This window comes from Pleurodeles waltl, chromosome 6 (assembly GCF_031143425.1).
Source record: "Pleurodeles waltl isolate 20211129_DDA chromosome 6, aPleWal1.hap1.20221129, whole genome shotgun sequence".
Taxonomy (NCBI): Eukaryota; Metazoa; Chordata; class Amphibia; order Caudata; family Salamandridae; genus Pleurodeles; species Pleurodeles waltl.
This window is the reverse complement of record NC_090445.1, coordinates 1407564735-1407581122: the sequence shown is the minus strand read 5'-3', so window position 1 is coordinate 1407581122 and position 16388 is coordinate 1407564735. Positions and strand designations below refer to the sequence as shown.

The window sequence follows — 16388 nt, the reverse complement described above, 5'->3', positions numbered from 1 at the left end:
AGGTCCCAGTTTGTGGCAATATTCCTAGAAAACTGTCTGGAACTGTAGAAAAAAAATGCATAAATGGTGTGGTACTACTACCTTCACCATATTATTCCCCATTTCAGTTGTGAAAACCTAAAATCACTAGGTAAGGCATGGTAATACTGCCACGTATCAGTAATTCTGTATGTGTTATTACCATGTCTTCTTGCCTGGCCCTTTGAAATCGGGCCATATCCCTCCAGTCTCGGACTTTGTCTTCCTTCCATCCCTATCAGTATTAGTCCACTTAAGTTCACTACACGTTTCAGTATTAGTCCTCTGTTTTCACTCCCATATAATTCTGTAATCTCTCCTTATTCCCCTCAGTTTTGAGGGATACATCAGCAGGTTTCTTTTCGGTTTAATTTACTTTATTCTTTATTTAAATATATTCATTTGGTAGCCACGTCACATTTATGTTCTCTAGTGTGACTGTATTCCCTCCCCAGTCTCTCTCCATTCTGCTTATTCTCTTATCTGTTCCTCGTCCTCCTGATGCTTCTTTATGTTTCTGCTCTTTTTACCTTTTAGCACCTAAACTATGGAACAAGCTTCTGGTCCTTATTTGGTTGGCATTATCCCAGGCATTTTTGAAAGATTTCTGAAAACCCATTTTCTTGAAATGCTTTAGCAATCTGGAACCAATATTTAAATCATGAGACGGAATTGTTAACTTTTTTGTCTTTTCTTTGAATCTGTGCCATAGTTTGTATAGAGGACGCTTTGGGTATGAGCACTGTAATAAAACCTGAAATTAGAAAATTAATTACATCTATTTTGTCTACATCCAGTTCATAACTGTGTACTGTTCCATAAGTTCATGCTAGTATCAAGTACTGAGATTGTACCATGATTTTTAATTTTTCAGAATTCACAACCATCTTTTAATTTAATGAGAGTTATATATGTTATATTTGTGTGTGCACTTTTGAATTTATGGGTGATACTAACAGCAGTCATCGGCGTGTGGCCAATGAGTAGATAAAATGCACTGTTAGTCTCTGAGCCCCTCGGTCTCTATTGGTCGCTATAATTTCACCAGATAAAAGCTGACGCAAATATCGAAATGAAGCACGTTCTGATTCTCATACATCAAAACTGGGAAGAAGACACACAGAGGCATATTTATTAAGGATGTGCGTCACCCTTGAGCAACGCAAAGGGACGCAAAGGTAACCTTTTGAAACCACGCAAAGCCACCTGTGTTGTATTACTCTACCTTGGGAAGGCATTCCATGGGTAGAGCATGGGTGTCCCCACTCATCCGCCCAAGAAAGTTTGGCACATTCTCATATTTAGCATTACTGGTAGACCTGGCAATGCGTCAAAATGCAATTCTCCCCAGGTGAGGTGTAACGAGGAGAAATATCTTTATTTCTTCTTGATACTTCTTCTTTCTTTGTGTACTGCATTCTGCTTTCATAGAAAGAGGAAAATGGCTCTCAGGATTGCTTTTGTGTGTGAAGATGCCCCTTCCTGCACAAAAACAATCCTGCCAAGAGGCAAGGGTGCCTACGTTGGCATTAGGCAGCACATTGTGTGCCAGTGAAGGGAAAGAACAGAATGCGCTGTGTCAGGATTGCCCTGTAAAATGTTAAATATGGCACATTCTTGCCCTTTCCCTATTGCTCAGCAAATGCACTGCATGATTTCCTAATAAATATGCCCCACACTGTGCACACTATGCTCCATTTAGAGGTCTGAAATACCGGAAAGTGCTTTAATTCTGAGTCTACTAATTACCACACACACATTATTGCAAACAGCAGGGGCTCAAATGATGCATCAAATTTGCTGAAAATCAGTAGAAAGAGGCACATAAACATTGGGGCCAGACATGCTCGGTAGTATTGAATAGAGTGAGTCAGCTGTGAATCTTACTGACATAACTGCTTGCTGCCCTACGTCAGATGCACCTGCCACTAGGAAATGCAAGCTCCAGATGGTGCAGGAATGACAGTAGATGTCTATGTCAATACATCACAAACACACCTTGTACCAGCGGTTTTATGCAGCGAATGGGTCACAAAGAATGCCATATACACGTTAGTCAAATAGCAGGAGAGTTCCTTAAACACAGAAAATCGAATCTACTTAAGGATCATCAAATAGCCAACCGATATTCTCTCTTTTCAAAGAAATGCCAACAAAATGTACTCTATCATTGACACTGGCTAAACATTAAGGCCCGTATTTATATTTTTTAGTGCCGCATTTGCGTCATTGTCTGACGCAAAAGTGGCGCAAACTTATAGAATACAATTATATTTTGTAAATTTGCGCTGCTTTTGCGGCAAAAAATGACGCAAATGCGTCGCTAAAAAAGTATAAATTCGGGCCTAAGTGGCTTGCCGAATATGAAGTTTCCTGTTGAGAGGTGCCTGCAGATTGGTAATTTTATGTTCTTGTGTGCACAATGTGCATATTTTATTGGAATTATGGTCCTTTTACTAAAACATTTAGGGCTAGGTGAATCAAGAATCCACTTTGCGATTCTCTAATAGGGAGTTTTGAGAAATCGCTATTTCAGAGTCGCAAAATGGTATGTATCATATTTGCGATTCTGTAATAGCGATTTCTTAAAAATCGCAAATGCTATTACCGAATCGCAAATAGCGATACTGACCCCATTCGTACCTATGGGTCTGTAGGCCCATATTTGCTAATATTTTGCATTTCCCAAATTGCAAATTCCTAACTGGAAATCGCAATTTGGGAAATGCAAACCCCAGGGTGCTGGGGGCCTTGGGCCCCCTCTGTTGCACCCCAAAAACTTATTTAAGGACATATAAGGTGCACAAATGCCGAAGGGGCATGTGTGCATTACATGTCAATTGTAAAAATGGATTTTTAATGTATTTTTAAAATTTGCACATGGTTACCACCAAGTTGTATTTGGTGGTAATTGCGATTCTTTAATGTCCAATTCGCATTAAGGAAAAGCTTGATACATGTGCTTAAGAAATCGCAACTAAGGGTTCCTTATTTGCGATTTCTTATTTAGAGAATCGCAATTTGCGATTCTCTAGACTGTGTCGCAATTTTAAGGAATCGTTATTTTATCGATTCCTTAAATTTGCTTATCGAATGCCTTTCACACATACTGAAAGGCATTTTGGCATTCGCAAACGGCCATTCGTGAATGCAAAAACGCTTGATACATCTGGCCCTTGGGCACTAACATGACTTTCTCCACCTATTGTTCAGACATAATCTGCAAAATTCAGCGTGGAATGCATTTACGCGATACAATTGTTATTCAGATATTTTCCTTTGTAGTTGCATCCTATATTTAAAATATTTCACTGAAAATATTTGGATTCAACATGTGTAAAAGCCCATCACTTTTTTCTATACAAAGTACATGAAAGAGTCAAATGCTGCAGGATGAGGTAGTACTAAGCTTCAGTAAGTCTGTTTCTAGTATGAGGTACTGCCGACTCATTTATATTTCTGTTGGTTACAACATATTTTTTATCCAGTCTCAAATATATATTTCTTCTAATCGCTTGCATCGGATTTGTGGTTCTGATATGGTTCAGCTTTTCTAGCTTCCTCACAGCAAAAATTTGACTTTACAGAGTAGACTATTGAAAACCTACCAACTGGAGAGCAAGAAAATATATATTTTTTTAATTTAAAAAAACAGAAGGAAGTGGTCTTAACCCACATATAAATTAAAGTGCTTGCAAGGGGATGATTATTTATAAGGATATTGAGACCAGAAATCACAGGTTTTCAAAACAGAATGAATCCAAAGAGTTTGGATTAATTCCCTTTTGAACATCTGTGATTTCAGGTCTTAATATCCTTATAAATAACCCTCTCTCCAGCATTTTCCCTATCCTAATACATTATAGATACCCAAGCATCAAATGGGTTATGGGGTCGCCAATCCACTTTTTTATTGGCCTTGCCCCACAGCACCACTGTACAGGAACCCCAGGAGGCACTCTTTTCCTTCTCCGAGTCTGGTAGTCTGGTTGACATCAACAACCAAGAGGCCCTCCATAGAGACTTCAGAGGACTTCCCTTGAACCGTGGTCATGCTAGAGGTGATGATTTCTCGGGTGCCAGGTCTAGCAAAAGGAGCAGGTCAAGGACATGCAATGGTCCGTTGACAACTACTCAACTGATGGACCTGATCACGTCAATCTTTAATCAGAGCGTTCTCAACCCTACTCTTTCAATAGCTGAAGATAAGTAGTTCTGGGACCCCAATGGTATTGAACTTATACCCACAAGTCCTCTTTCTGCTGTGCCAGTCACTTCTACATCCCCTGTGCCTGCTCATGCACCTGCTCATACAACTATAGCTCCCGACTCTGCAGCTTAGTCATGTGGTTCTAAAAATTCTGGACCCATGTAATTTACTTTGCCACAGCAGTACGATTTTAGTATCAAAAGACCGATAATGACTAGTACACTAAGCATGAGCATTTTCGCTCAATTCCAGCAGCCATTTTCGTCCTGCACTCGTGGCTCCCATTTTATACACGGCAGCCATTTTTAAAAGTTGCCCTCACATAGGCTTATAATACAGTCAGATTTGATTCCAAGGACACGTACACCTTGATTGACTTTTCTCTGACCTGGGCAAGCTGGAACCATTGCCTCAGGCCAAACCTGTTTGGTCAGTCCCTCTCCCAGTGGCCGAATCAGATAGCATCAAGGCACACCATGCCATAAAACCCTTATTATCGCTCACACACCCTGCCTAATCTTGCTCACACCTGCACCTGCTCTTTTCTTCTTCTCACTTTACGAGGGGGAGGTGCCCGTTTTTATTGGGGGTCCACACTTATCTGATGTAAAATACTAGGCCTTGCCGGGTAATTTATTATGGGTTGGATGACATGAAATATGAGGTTTCATCATGACACAGTTTTTTCCTTTGTAGTGAAAACATGTGAATGACCAACCAAAATGTCAAGAATGTTTGCCTGAAGCTTAAAAAACTGTATATAAGGAAACCTGACTTTGCATTGACACACAGTCTCCTGAGAACATACAAACCGTGCTGTTGTACTTCTAGGACGCTTGTTACTTGGTTGCAGCCAATAAATTCGATCTTTGACTTCACCTAGAAGACTCTGAGTTTCTGTGGTCTGAATCAGGAAAGTACCCGAGGTCTTTGGGTGTAACCTGGCACCACTGGGTTACCGGATCAGTACCGGTTCTGAAAAACCCAGTACCTCAGTTGGCGCCCAACGTGGGGCGATACCAGCGGTACCGGTCCAAGCCTGAGGTCCGTGAGGAGCTTCGTGTGAAAATTCTGGAGGAAGGCCGCCACTTCATCGACCCCTGCATGTCGACGTGGTCCGAAAGTCTTTGCTGCAAGGTTCCCCGCTTCCCGACGGCTACGAAGGACTGCTGCCCTGGCTATCGCCCTGATTTGGACCCTTGATGTTTGGTAGAGCGAAACGATAAGACGAGTCTTCTGGTGACGTCATCGATATTTTCAGTTAAGTATAAGTGGAGCGTCTCCCAGTCCTTAGTTGGACACTTGGTTTGGTCCTTAGTTGGACATTTGGTTTGGTATCCCTTCGGGATCACTTTGATTTGGAACTTGCAAGTACCAAAGCCGAAGGACTCGTGTATTCACGAGACTATCGTAAACGATAATCCTTTGAAGTTTGAAGCTAGACTAGTGAGCGAAGATGCCTGGTCTTAGCAGACTTGGAAATTTGTTTTGTCTTGGTTGTAAAAGGGACTCCCGGTTGGAGGACTCATGTCCGGTTCCTCCGATTGGAACTCCAACCTATGAACTATATGTGAAGCACGGAGTAGGCCCCATCACATATAATGAAGTATGGATCCGTTACACCAGAAAAGATGGTGTTTTAAAATGGCCCCAAAATGGTAGCTTTGACACAGAAATCTTAGATAACCTTGAAGTTAGACTTTTTAAGAAGAAAGCCCGGCCGGCAATGTTTGATTCTTTCCGCTTATGGCGTAAGGAAGCCAATCAAAAGGAAATTAAATTAGCTAAGAAAAATAAGAGAAAAAAAGGTATTTCGATTATGCAAGCTGCTATACAGTTTAAAGATAACGAAGTAGAACAGTTGAATGAGCAGTTGCATAGGCGACATAAAATGACAGTAGATAAATGCTATCCAGTTTTGCCGCCTCTTCAGCAAGATGCAGCAAAAGACTCTGAAAAAGATCCCCTAATGTCGCATTTGCTAAGTTCGCCACCACCCTATGCGCAGAATGCCACGGCACCTCCGCAACCTCTAGTTGCACAACCAGTGGTTGCATTGCCTCCTGCTCCTCCACAGCACCCACCAGCTATTCTTCAGTTGGTTCCTATTCCTCCGGTGCAGCCTCCTCAAGGGCCACCGGCTTTGACATCTGCTCTGCCTTTACTTCTTACAACTTTGACTACTATAGCGACTACCACTCCTGGTATTGTTTCTGACACTGCTTCTGTCTCTGCCTTGTCTCATTCTGTTTTTCCTCCTGTTCATTTGTCAACCTCTCCCTCTATCCGTCAGAGAATGACAAACACTATGACTAGTCTTTTATCCCCTCTCTTTGGGTCATTAGCTACGACCCCAGTTTCAGAGCGTAAACAATTGCGTAGCCAATTGCCTGATGGTAGGGAGAAAGAGACACTGAATTATTTGGCGCATAAATGGGTTACTGAACCAGCGAGATATGAACTAGAGTCTGTTATGGATGTCTTCCATCAGTGGGAAGAACCGAAACAGAGATACGTTTTTGAGAAAATGTGTACTTTTCTTTCTGAGGAGTTAGAGGAAAATGGTTTGGAGCCCAATCCGCCTAAGTTGTGTCGTGTATGGTTCGATTTTGCGACAGGTTTGATTGTGGGTTCAGATGTCGAGAAAGCAGTTGCGATGTTATGTTTAGGACTGAAGGTGTTTACAGGTTATTGTTTGAATATGATTCTTCTGCTAAAAAGAAAAGGAAACAGTACCCCATGAGAGAAGTTCCCCCACAATGGAGGGAAGGGGACCCAAATGCTTATTCACCTGTCCTGCCTCATTTCCAGCGTGTATGGGTACACGTTCCATGGAAGCGAGCTGAAGTTTTAGCCCTTAAGCAGACATTGCCTGATCCCCGTAAGAATCCTACAGGGTATTACAAGGAATTGTCACAGACTGCGGGGTCTTGCATTATGAATTTAGCTGACATAGATATGTTGTTTGGGAATGTTGTTCCACAGCCTTTATGGGGAAAGATTTGCCATACAGACCATGCTCAAGAGTTAGGTGACACATGGGCTAATATTGCTGCTGCAGATGCCCGACAAATTGGTGGTGCTAAACCTGAGCCTTTAGTGACAGAGCTTCCTGGTAGGATTATTGATTACATGAAAACTATAATGCCTGCGATGCGTGTAAACTGGGATAAATTGTCTGCATGTAAGCAAAAGAAAGAAGAAACGGTATCAGATTTCTTCACCAGGTTTGAAGAAACGTTTGTGGACCACAGTGGTCAAGATATGAGCACGGAAGGTGGTCAACATTTGTTCGTCGATAAATTTGTGCATAATCTGCTTCCTGAGTTGTGTAAAAAGTTAAAAGATTCAGAAAGTTCTTGGGCAGTTTCCTCTTCAGCGCAGATATTGGCTACTGCACAGTACTACGAAAATAGAGATAAAGATGAGAGAGATAGAGTAGAGAAGAAAACTAAAGAATTGAAAACAAAGGTTCTGTTACAACAAGCGTACCCGCCACGTGGTGGTCAAAATAGTGGTGCACAGAGTAACTATCAGAACAACTATCAGAATAACTATCAGCCCCAACCGTTTCAGAGAAACTCGCAAAGAGCCGAGTATGCTCAACCACGTATCCCAGTAGGTCCCAGTAGGTCCCAATCAGTGTTCATATTGCAGAAAGAGGGTCATTTCAAGTATAGTTGCTCTGCTTTGCTACAGCGCGCAAATGGTACTTCTGGTTTAAGAGGTCGAGGTGTTCCACAAGCACCTAGAGGAATGTTCCCCAGAGCGCGTGCCCATTCTCCCTCAAAACTCAATGAACAGATTTGATCAACAGGTTAATGCATCTGGTAGGACGGCTCAGTACTATACTGATGATTACTATACAGAGGATGAGCATTTGGACAGTAATGATTGCTAATATAGCCATAGACAAAGAGAGGGAGTTGTTTCAGTTCCAGTAGATCAGAGTGGGCCTTATGTTAAGGTGATTGCATCAGGTGTGTCAGAACCTTTTCTGTTGGATACTGGTGCTACCAAGAGTTCTATTATGCACTCAAAACTCCCTGGCGCACCTTTGTCTGGCGAAACAAATGTATCAGTAGGGTTTTCCAGCGCCCCAGTTAGAAATCCGATTTCTAACCCTATATCTCTTTCTGTTGGACCTTGTAAATTTGAAACACCCCTTATTTTGACGACAGGTTGTGGCGAGAACTTGTTAGGATTAGATCTGTTAAAGAGATTGTATGCAACATTGTATTGCTCTCCTTCTGGAGTGCAACTCACATTGGGTAAGAAAGTGGTTTCACCAATGTATTTGTCAAAGGACAGATTTCCACCAGAATTTTCGTCTCTTCCTAATACTCTTTGGGCTACTGGACCTAATGATGTAGGTCTTTTGGAAATTCAGCCATATGTGATAACATTAAAAGCCAATGTTAAAATGCAACGTATTCCCCAATACAAGATCTGTAGTGAAGGGGAAAAAGCGTTGTTAGCAATTATTTGTGATCTGATTGAGAAGGATGTAATTGAAGAGACAAGAGGCAACGTTTGCAATAGTCCTGTTTTGCCTGTCTTGAAGCATACTGACCCTACTCAGCCACATGTTTATAGGTTTGTAATTGATCTTAGAGAGGTGAATAAAATAGTTGTGCCACAGTTTCCAGTCGTCCCCGATATCACTGCATTGTTGACAATGATTCCAGCCACAGCCACTTGGTTTTCAGTGATAGACCTGAAAAATGCTTTCTTCAGCATCCCTATTGCAGAAGAGAGCAGGGACATTTTTGGCTTCAATTTGGGAGGACAAAGCTTCAGATTTAAGAGAGCTCCTCAAGGCTATTGTGAAAGTCCATCTATCTATAGTCAGGCTTTGAAAGCACAACTTGACACTCTTATGTTACCTGATGGCGCCACTCTCATTCAATATGTCGATGATTTGCTAGTTGCTGCAGATACTAAGGAGATCTGCAAAGAAGCAACATTGTCATTATTGCGTCATTTGTCTGATTTACACCACAAAGTGTCCCTTTCAAAGTTACAGTATTGTCAAAAAGAAGTGACCTATTTAGGTCATCTCTTTTCGAAGGAGGGAAGGCAACTGACCCCAGAGAGAATCAGGGCTGTTGCAGCAATGAGTGTGCCAAGAACACAGAGAGAAATGCGTGCTTTCTTGGGTATAACATCATATTGCAGACAATGGATACCTAATTTTTCGTTAATAGCCAAACCCTTGGTGGCATTAACTTGTAAAGATACACCAAATCCCGTCCCATGGTCTGAAGATTGTCAGAAAAGTTTTGTCGAATTACGTGATGCATTATGTTCAGCTCCTGTGTTGGGTACCCCCAACTACAGCAAGCCTTTTACATTGTATGTCCATGAGAAAGAAGGTTGTGCGTTAGCAGTTTTGACACAACAGTTTGGAGACAGGGAGCGTCCATGCGCCTATTTCTCTTCAACCTTAGACCCAGTAGCTAAGGCACTACCAAGCTGCTTAAGAGCGGCAGCGGCAACTGCTGTTTCTATCCGACAGTCTGCTGGTTTAGTGATGAATAACACATTAATCGTAATGGTTCCACATGCAGTGGACACGTTGTTAAACAGAACCAAGACACAGCATTTAACTAGTGCTCGATTGTCAGGTTACGAGTTGACATTGTTAGCAAGCCATGTACATATAAAAAGATGCACTACACTTAACCCAGCTACGTTATTGCCAATTGTGACGGAGTTAGATACTTCTGAACAACATGATTGTCTCCATAGAACAGAAGAAGAAACGAAAGGGAGAATAGACCTTCTGGACACTCCCCTTGCAAAGAGTGATGGTACTTTGTGGGTGGATGGTTCATGCTTTAAGCTCACGAATGGTGACACGACTGTGGCGTATGCTGTGACAACTTTGTGTACGATTGTTGAAGCTGCACGTATCCCACACAATTCAGCCCAAGCAGCTTAGTTAATAGCCCTAACAAGAGCATGTACAGTATCAAAAGGAATGAAAGTGACTATCTATACCGATAGCCAATATGCGTTTGGTGTGGCCCATAGTTTTGGGCGTTTGTGGAAGGAACGTGGGTTCCTGACCTCGCATGGAACTAAAATACAGCATGGTCAGTTGGTAAATGAGCTCCTTGATTCACTTACTTTACCGTTGCAAGTTGCGATTGTGAAGTGTAGCGCACATAAAAAGGTGACTGATGATGTTGGTCGTGGGAATGCATTTGCTGACGAGGTCGCAAAAGAAACGGCAAGGAATGTGATGAGCCGAATGTATGTCGCGGGCCCTGCAAGATGGATTGGTGATGTTGGAATGTGTGAAGACACGATAGAAAGCGTGAAATCGATTCAAGCTGAAGCCACAGAGAGAGAATTGAGTGTGTGGAGAGAAAGTACGGGTAAATTGGATGCGAATGGTTGTTGGGTCGAGTTGTCAGAACATCAAAGATGGTTGCTACCCGATGCGTATGTGCTTGCAGTAGTTACAATGGCTCATGGAATGGCTCACATCAGTGTGAAAGGGATTTGTAAGTTGTTGGCCCCAGTATGGCAAAATGCAGGAATTCCCAAGTGCGCAGAAAATGTGTTTAAAAATTGCATGGTATGCCTGAAACACAACCCTGGTAGAGGAACCCCAACTCCAGCTGGTCATTTTGCCCCTCCTACGTATCCGTTTGAGGTTGGTTTTGCATCTAGATTTCATCCACATGGAGAGGTGCAACAACTTAAAATACGTACTCGTTGTTGTTTGTGCCTTTTCAAGATGGGTGGAAGCCTATCCCTTAAAAGACAATACTGCGCTATCCACAGCCAAAGCCCTTGTGAAAAAGTTCTTCCCTAGATTCGGAATGCCGAGAATGATCTGGAGTGACAATGGAAGTGAATTTGTGGGTCAAGTGATGAAGAAAGTATGCGAAGGGCTAGGCATAAACCAAAAATTTCACGCTGCAAATCACCCCCAATCAGCTGGATTAGTGGAGTGCTATAATGGCACTCTAAAGCTAAAATTGGCCAAGATACAAGCGAGCTCTGGTCTTAAATGGCCTGACGCTCTACCCCTAGCACTCCTATCAACCAGAATGACTGTGCATTCACGAGTGAAACTTAGTCCTTATGAAATAGTCTTTGGCCGCCCGGCCAATATATGGGGAGTGCCCAGGCCCAAGAAGTTTAGCGAGATAGAGCATCCTGTTTTGCTTGACTATCTGTATGAATTGACGGCTAAATTTCGTGTTTTACATCAACAGGTCCACGACACCCTGCCTCTGGTCTCTGAATCTCCAGGTCATCCCATTGAGCCTGGATCCTGGGTTTTAATAAAGAACTTTCAGCGAACCAAAAACGAGCAGCCCAGGTGGACCGGACCGCACCTCGTTCTTCTCTCCACAAGATCAGCTGTTCGAGTGGAAGGGAAGAAACACTGGATCCATGGGACCCATTGCAAAAGGGTACCCCTACCTCTGCCATATGACCGGTGGGTCCAGGAAGGTGTCGCCGACTCAGAGACTGAAACCGTGCCACGTTTTCTGCCTTTCAGTGATGCACGAATAAAAGGAACACTCACTGAGAAAGAAAGTGATGACATTTTACAATCAGCAGTATCACCGTCAGTTCGATTGGACACTACAGAACCTGAACTCCTTTTTCAGGACCACACGATACCTGGGACTAACCGTTATAATCTACGACCAAGAATAAAGGACGAATAAAACAGTTTACTTTTCTTCCCTTTAGCAAAGTTCTCCAATATGGAAAATTATTTTTTAATGACTTTTTTTTTTTTTGTGTTTTTCGAACCTCCATCCGGGTTCAGCTGTAGGATCGTGGCTGAAAAGACTTAGGGGGGTAACCTGTGGACACAAGGTCTACAGGTCTGATTTGTTCTAGGGCGGCCTGGAACATTCAGAACACTCCTAAGTGAAGTAAACCAACCGCCACGAACGGCAACGGTTAGAGGATGGAATCTTTCCAAAATGGAGAACATGTTGAAAGACTGAGTTTCAAGAAGAGAATATGTGAAACGATAACCAGGAAACGGTTTTTGCTGCTGTGCATTTTTATGTTATTTAGTATACTTATGTTTTTTATAGGATATGTTTTATTCTGTTTTAACGTGATATTGGCACCCACTACCTCGTCTACACCTCCTCCTTCCACTGTTTCCCCACATTCTTTTCAACTCCTCCCTAAACATGAATCTGCTAGGAGACTAGAGTTCATTAATAACTCCTTCATCCAGCTTTTGCACCAACACCAACTAGTGATAAATACAACTAACTCTTGGGTGTGTGGCCTTATGCCTCACACAGCAGATAAAGGTATCCCTTATCTGATCCTGCCTTTCAGCCACAATGGTCCCGTGTGGGCATTCAGAACGATATTCATCTATGCACACTACCCCCTACGTTTTGCGGAAGACAACCCTAAGAAAAATGCTTTTGTTAAAGGTATCATAGACATGATGAAGGACAATATCTTCTACGAGACTATCCCCAGAGATGAGACAATAGCATATATAGGATGGAACATGACCGGATATGAAGCCACAATGAGTGAGAAACAGCAAGCTAAGATATCTTCCCTGATTTGGGTTGTACCCCATCAGGGTCACCTGTGTCTGCAAGGTACTGGCAAGAATCCCAGAGCTCAGCTAGGGGAAAGCGTCTGCACTGAGACATATGTCTTCGCATCTCAGACCTCCCCTCCGCTCTTGGCAGCTAAGGGTACCTATTTCATCTGCCATGATAGAGCCTTTACATGGTTGCCCCCTGACTTTTCGGGCACATGCTTCGTTTCGTTCCTGTTGCCCCCTACCTACACAGCAGCGGCAGATTACCACAAGACAAGGATAGTTAGAGGCGTCTTCAGTGAAGAAGACACTGCAGGACAAGAATTTGGGGACTTCGTCAAGGGTTTTCTGCCGTTCTGGGGACAAATAGGTGACAGCAGGAGCATAAGGCAATTGATAAGAGTGGTTGAATCCACCGTGGCTGAAACCGCTCGTGCCCTTGGTAACTTGACTGCTGAGCTCCAGTCAGATCGTCTTATGACCCTTCAGAACAGGGTCGCATTAGATGTCATACTTGCAGACCGGGGTGGAGTATGTACATTGATCCAATCGAGTTACTGTGTTTTTGTCCCAGATAACGCTCCAACAGTATACCAGGCCATCTCCAAACTGCATAGAATTTCCGAATCTATTCATTTAGATAGAGGAGATTGGTCATTAATGGGATGGTTCTGGGAACTGATATCAGCATGGGGATGGAAGATACTGATGGTCATTGGGATGATCTTGGCCATTCTTTTCCTGTTCTGTCTATGCGTGCAGTGTGCTCCTGCGATATGTGGCCTCTGTGTTACATCATGCATAAGGAAACCTGCACCAAGAGATGAGCTAAATACTAGGATGATGTTACAACAACATCTTAACGACTTTAGAAACATAGACCTGGACTCAGATTAGCATGAGAATAGGTTTATTGCCTATGTAAGGGCAAAAGGATGGTTTGTGGTTCTAAAAATTCTGGACCCATGGAATTTACTTTGCCACAGCAGTACGATTTTAGTATCAAAAGACCGATAATGACTAGTACACTAAGCATGAGCATTTTCGCTCAATTCCAGCAGCGTTTTCACCTCGAAATCGCCATTTTCGTCCTGCACTCGTAGCTCCCATTTTATACACGGCAGCCATTTTTAAAAGTTGCGCTCACATAGGCTTATAATACAGTCAGATTTGATTCCAAGGACACGTACACCTTGATTGACTTTTCTCTGACCTGGGCAAGCTGGAACCATTGCCTCAGGCCAAACCTGTTTGGTCAGTCCCTCTCCCAGTGGCCGAATCAGATAGCATCAAGGCACACCATGCCATAAAACCCTTATTATCGCTCACACACCCTGCCTAATCTTGCTCACACCTGCACCTGCTCTTTTCTTCTTCTTACTTTACGAGGGGGAGGTGCCCGTTTTTATTGGGGGTCCACACTTATCTGATGTAAAATACTAGGCCTTGCCGGGTAATTTATTATGGGTTGGATGACATGAAATATGAGGTTTCATCATGACACTGTTTTTTCCTTTGTAGTGAAAACATGTGAATGACCAACCAAAATGTCAAGAATGTTTGCCTGAAGCTTAAAAAACTGTATATAAGGAAACCTGACTTTGCATTGACACACAGTCTCCTGAGAACATACAAACCGTGCTGTTGTACTTCTAGGACGCTTGTTACTTGGTTGCAGCCAATAAATTCGATCTTTGACTTCACCTAGAAGACTCTGAGTTTCTGTGGTCTGAATCAGGAAAGTACCCGAGGTCTTTGGGTGTACCCTGGCACCACTGGGTTACCGGATCAGTACCGGTTCTGAAAAACCCAGTACCTCAGTCAGTGGCATTTACAGATGGTGATGCCCCTATGTTGTTTGCTATTTACAGTCTTCTTTTGCAGCATGGGGAGGAGTACAGGAAAGATTCTCTCACATTGAAACCAGCTCATTTGAAGACTCAGGTAGTCTTCAGATAGCTGTCAAGGAATATGGACATCATTCACACTTGTCTGGGCAAGGTTGAGGAGTTCCAGGCTCACCTTTAAACCGCAGTGGGTGCAAATCGGTCTTCTATTCTCCAGAACGAACTCCAGTTAGCTAGTCTCTTTTCTAATGTAGAAGATATAGGTCCTCATTCCGACCCTGGTGGTCTACGAAGGAAGCACCGCCAACAGGCTGGCGGTGCTTCCCTGCCTATTCTGCCGCCGCGGTCAGAAAACCGGGTCCGGCGGTTTCCCGCCGGATTTCCCCCGGCTGGGCGAATCCGCCATGGCGGCGCTGCATTCTGACCCCCTTCCCGCCAGCCTGTTTCTGGTGGTTTTTACCGCCAGGAGCAGGATGCCGGGAACGGGTGTCTAGGGGCCCCTGGGGGCCCCTGCACTGCCCATGCCACTGGCAGGGGCAGTGCAGGGGCCCCCTAACAGGGCCCCAGCCTGCTTTTCACTGTCTGCTATGCAGACAGTGAAAAGCGCGACGGGTGCAACTGCACCCGTCGCACACCTGCAACACCGCCGGCTCCATTCGGAGCCGGCTTCAGTGTTGCAGGCCTCTTTCCCGCTGGGCCGGCAGGCGCTACCTTGGGTAGCGCCCGCGGGCCCAGCGGGAAAGTTGGAATAGCACCAGCGGTCTTTTGACTCATAGACTCTAGATCCTGGAGGAACAATCTTAGAGTCTTAGACATCCCTGAAGGGTCAGACAGCGATGATGCCAGAGAATATGATGTTTGTCTTTTTAGAGAATCCTTTCATGCTCTAAGTGACTGGGACATGGATAGCATGATACAAAGGGCACATCGCTTCCTAATCCAGCTGCCTAGCAAGGACAGGTTCGCCGGGCATCTTTGTACCATCCTTATCTATGTGGGCAACTTCATACTGCGACAGAAGCTCTATTGAGTAGCCCACCAAAGATCACAGATCAGAGCCTGTGGGGTTGAATTTTTGTACAATCTGACTTTTGTCAACAAATGGTGGTGCAGCAGTGGCATCTCCCGTAGCTTATCTCTGCTCTACAGGAATTGTGTGGCAACATTTTCTCTGATGGAGTCAGCTGCACTGCGGATTAAATATGATGGGCAATTGTATTTCTGTTATGATGGGACAAAGGTTTCCGAGCTGTTTAGCAAGTGGTAATCTGTGAAATTATTTTTTTGCACTTGTTGTTTTCACCTAATTTAACTGGCAGACATCTGCTTCATGTATATTTATTGCATTTGTGGATGTTGTTTGCTAGTTTGGTGTACAATTTTGCTCTCACCGGTGTAACACAATGGGGGGGGTATTGCTTTATTCCAGAGTATCTGCTCTGAAATGGTCATGTAGGTCTCTTCCTTCTTTTAGTGTTTTCTGCACCAGGGAGGGCTCAGTCTCCGCGCTTACTCCTGAACTCAAGCTATCTAGCTGGTTGAGTTTTGTGGATGATGACCCTTTTTTTCTTACAATAGATATGGGGGTAGGAAGATTTCCTAGTTGAGAGGAGAGGGGTGGGGTTGGGCGTGGGAGGGTCTTTGATTCCAGCATTGATGGGTGTGCTTGTTTCTTGTTTGAGAGTGGCAAAAGGTTTAGGGTTATAAATTGGAGACAAAATGGAGAAAAAACTGGATTAAGTTTAGAGTAATTGTTTGC

At 43.6% G+C, this 16388-nt stretch overlaps 1 protein-coding gene across 1 annotated transcript in view; it reads right to left on the bottom strand.

Moving 5' to 3' along the window:
- Window positions 1-16388, bottom strand: part of LOC138300898 (protein-arginine deiminase type-3-like) — a 624978-nt gene that overhangs the window by 378938 nt on the left and 229652 nt on the right. The window lies entirely within an intron of this gene.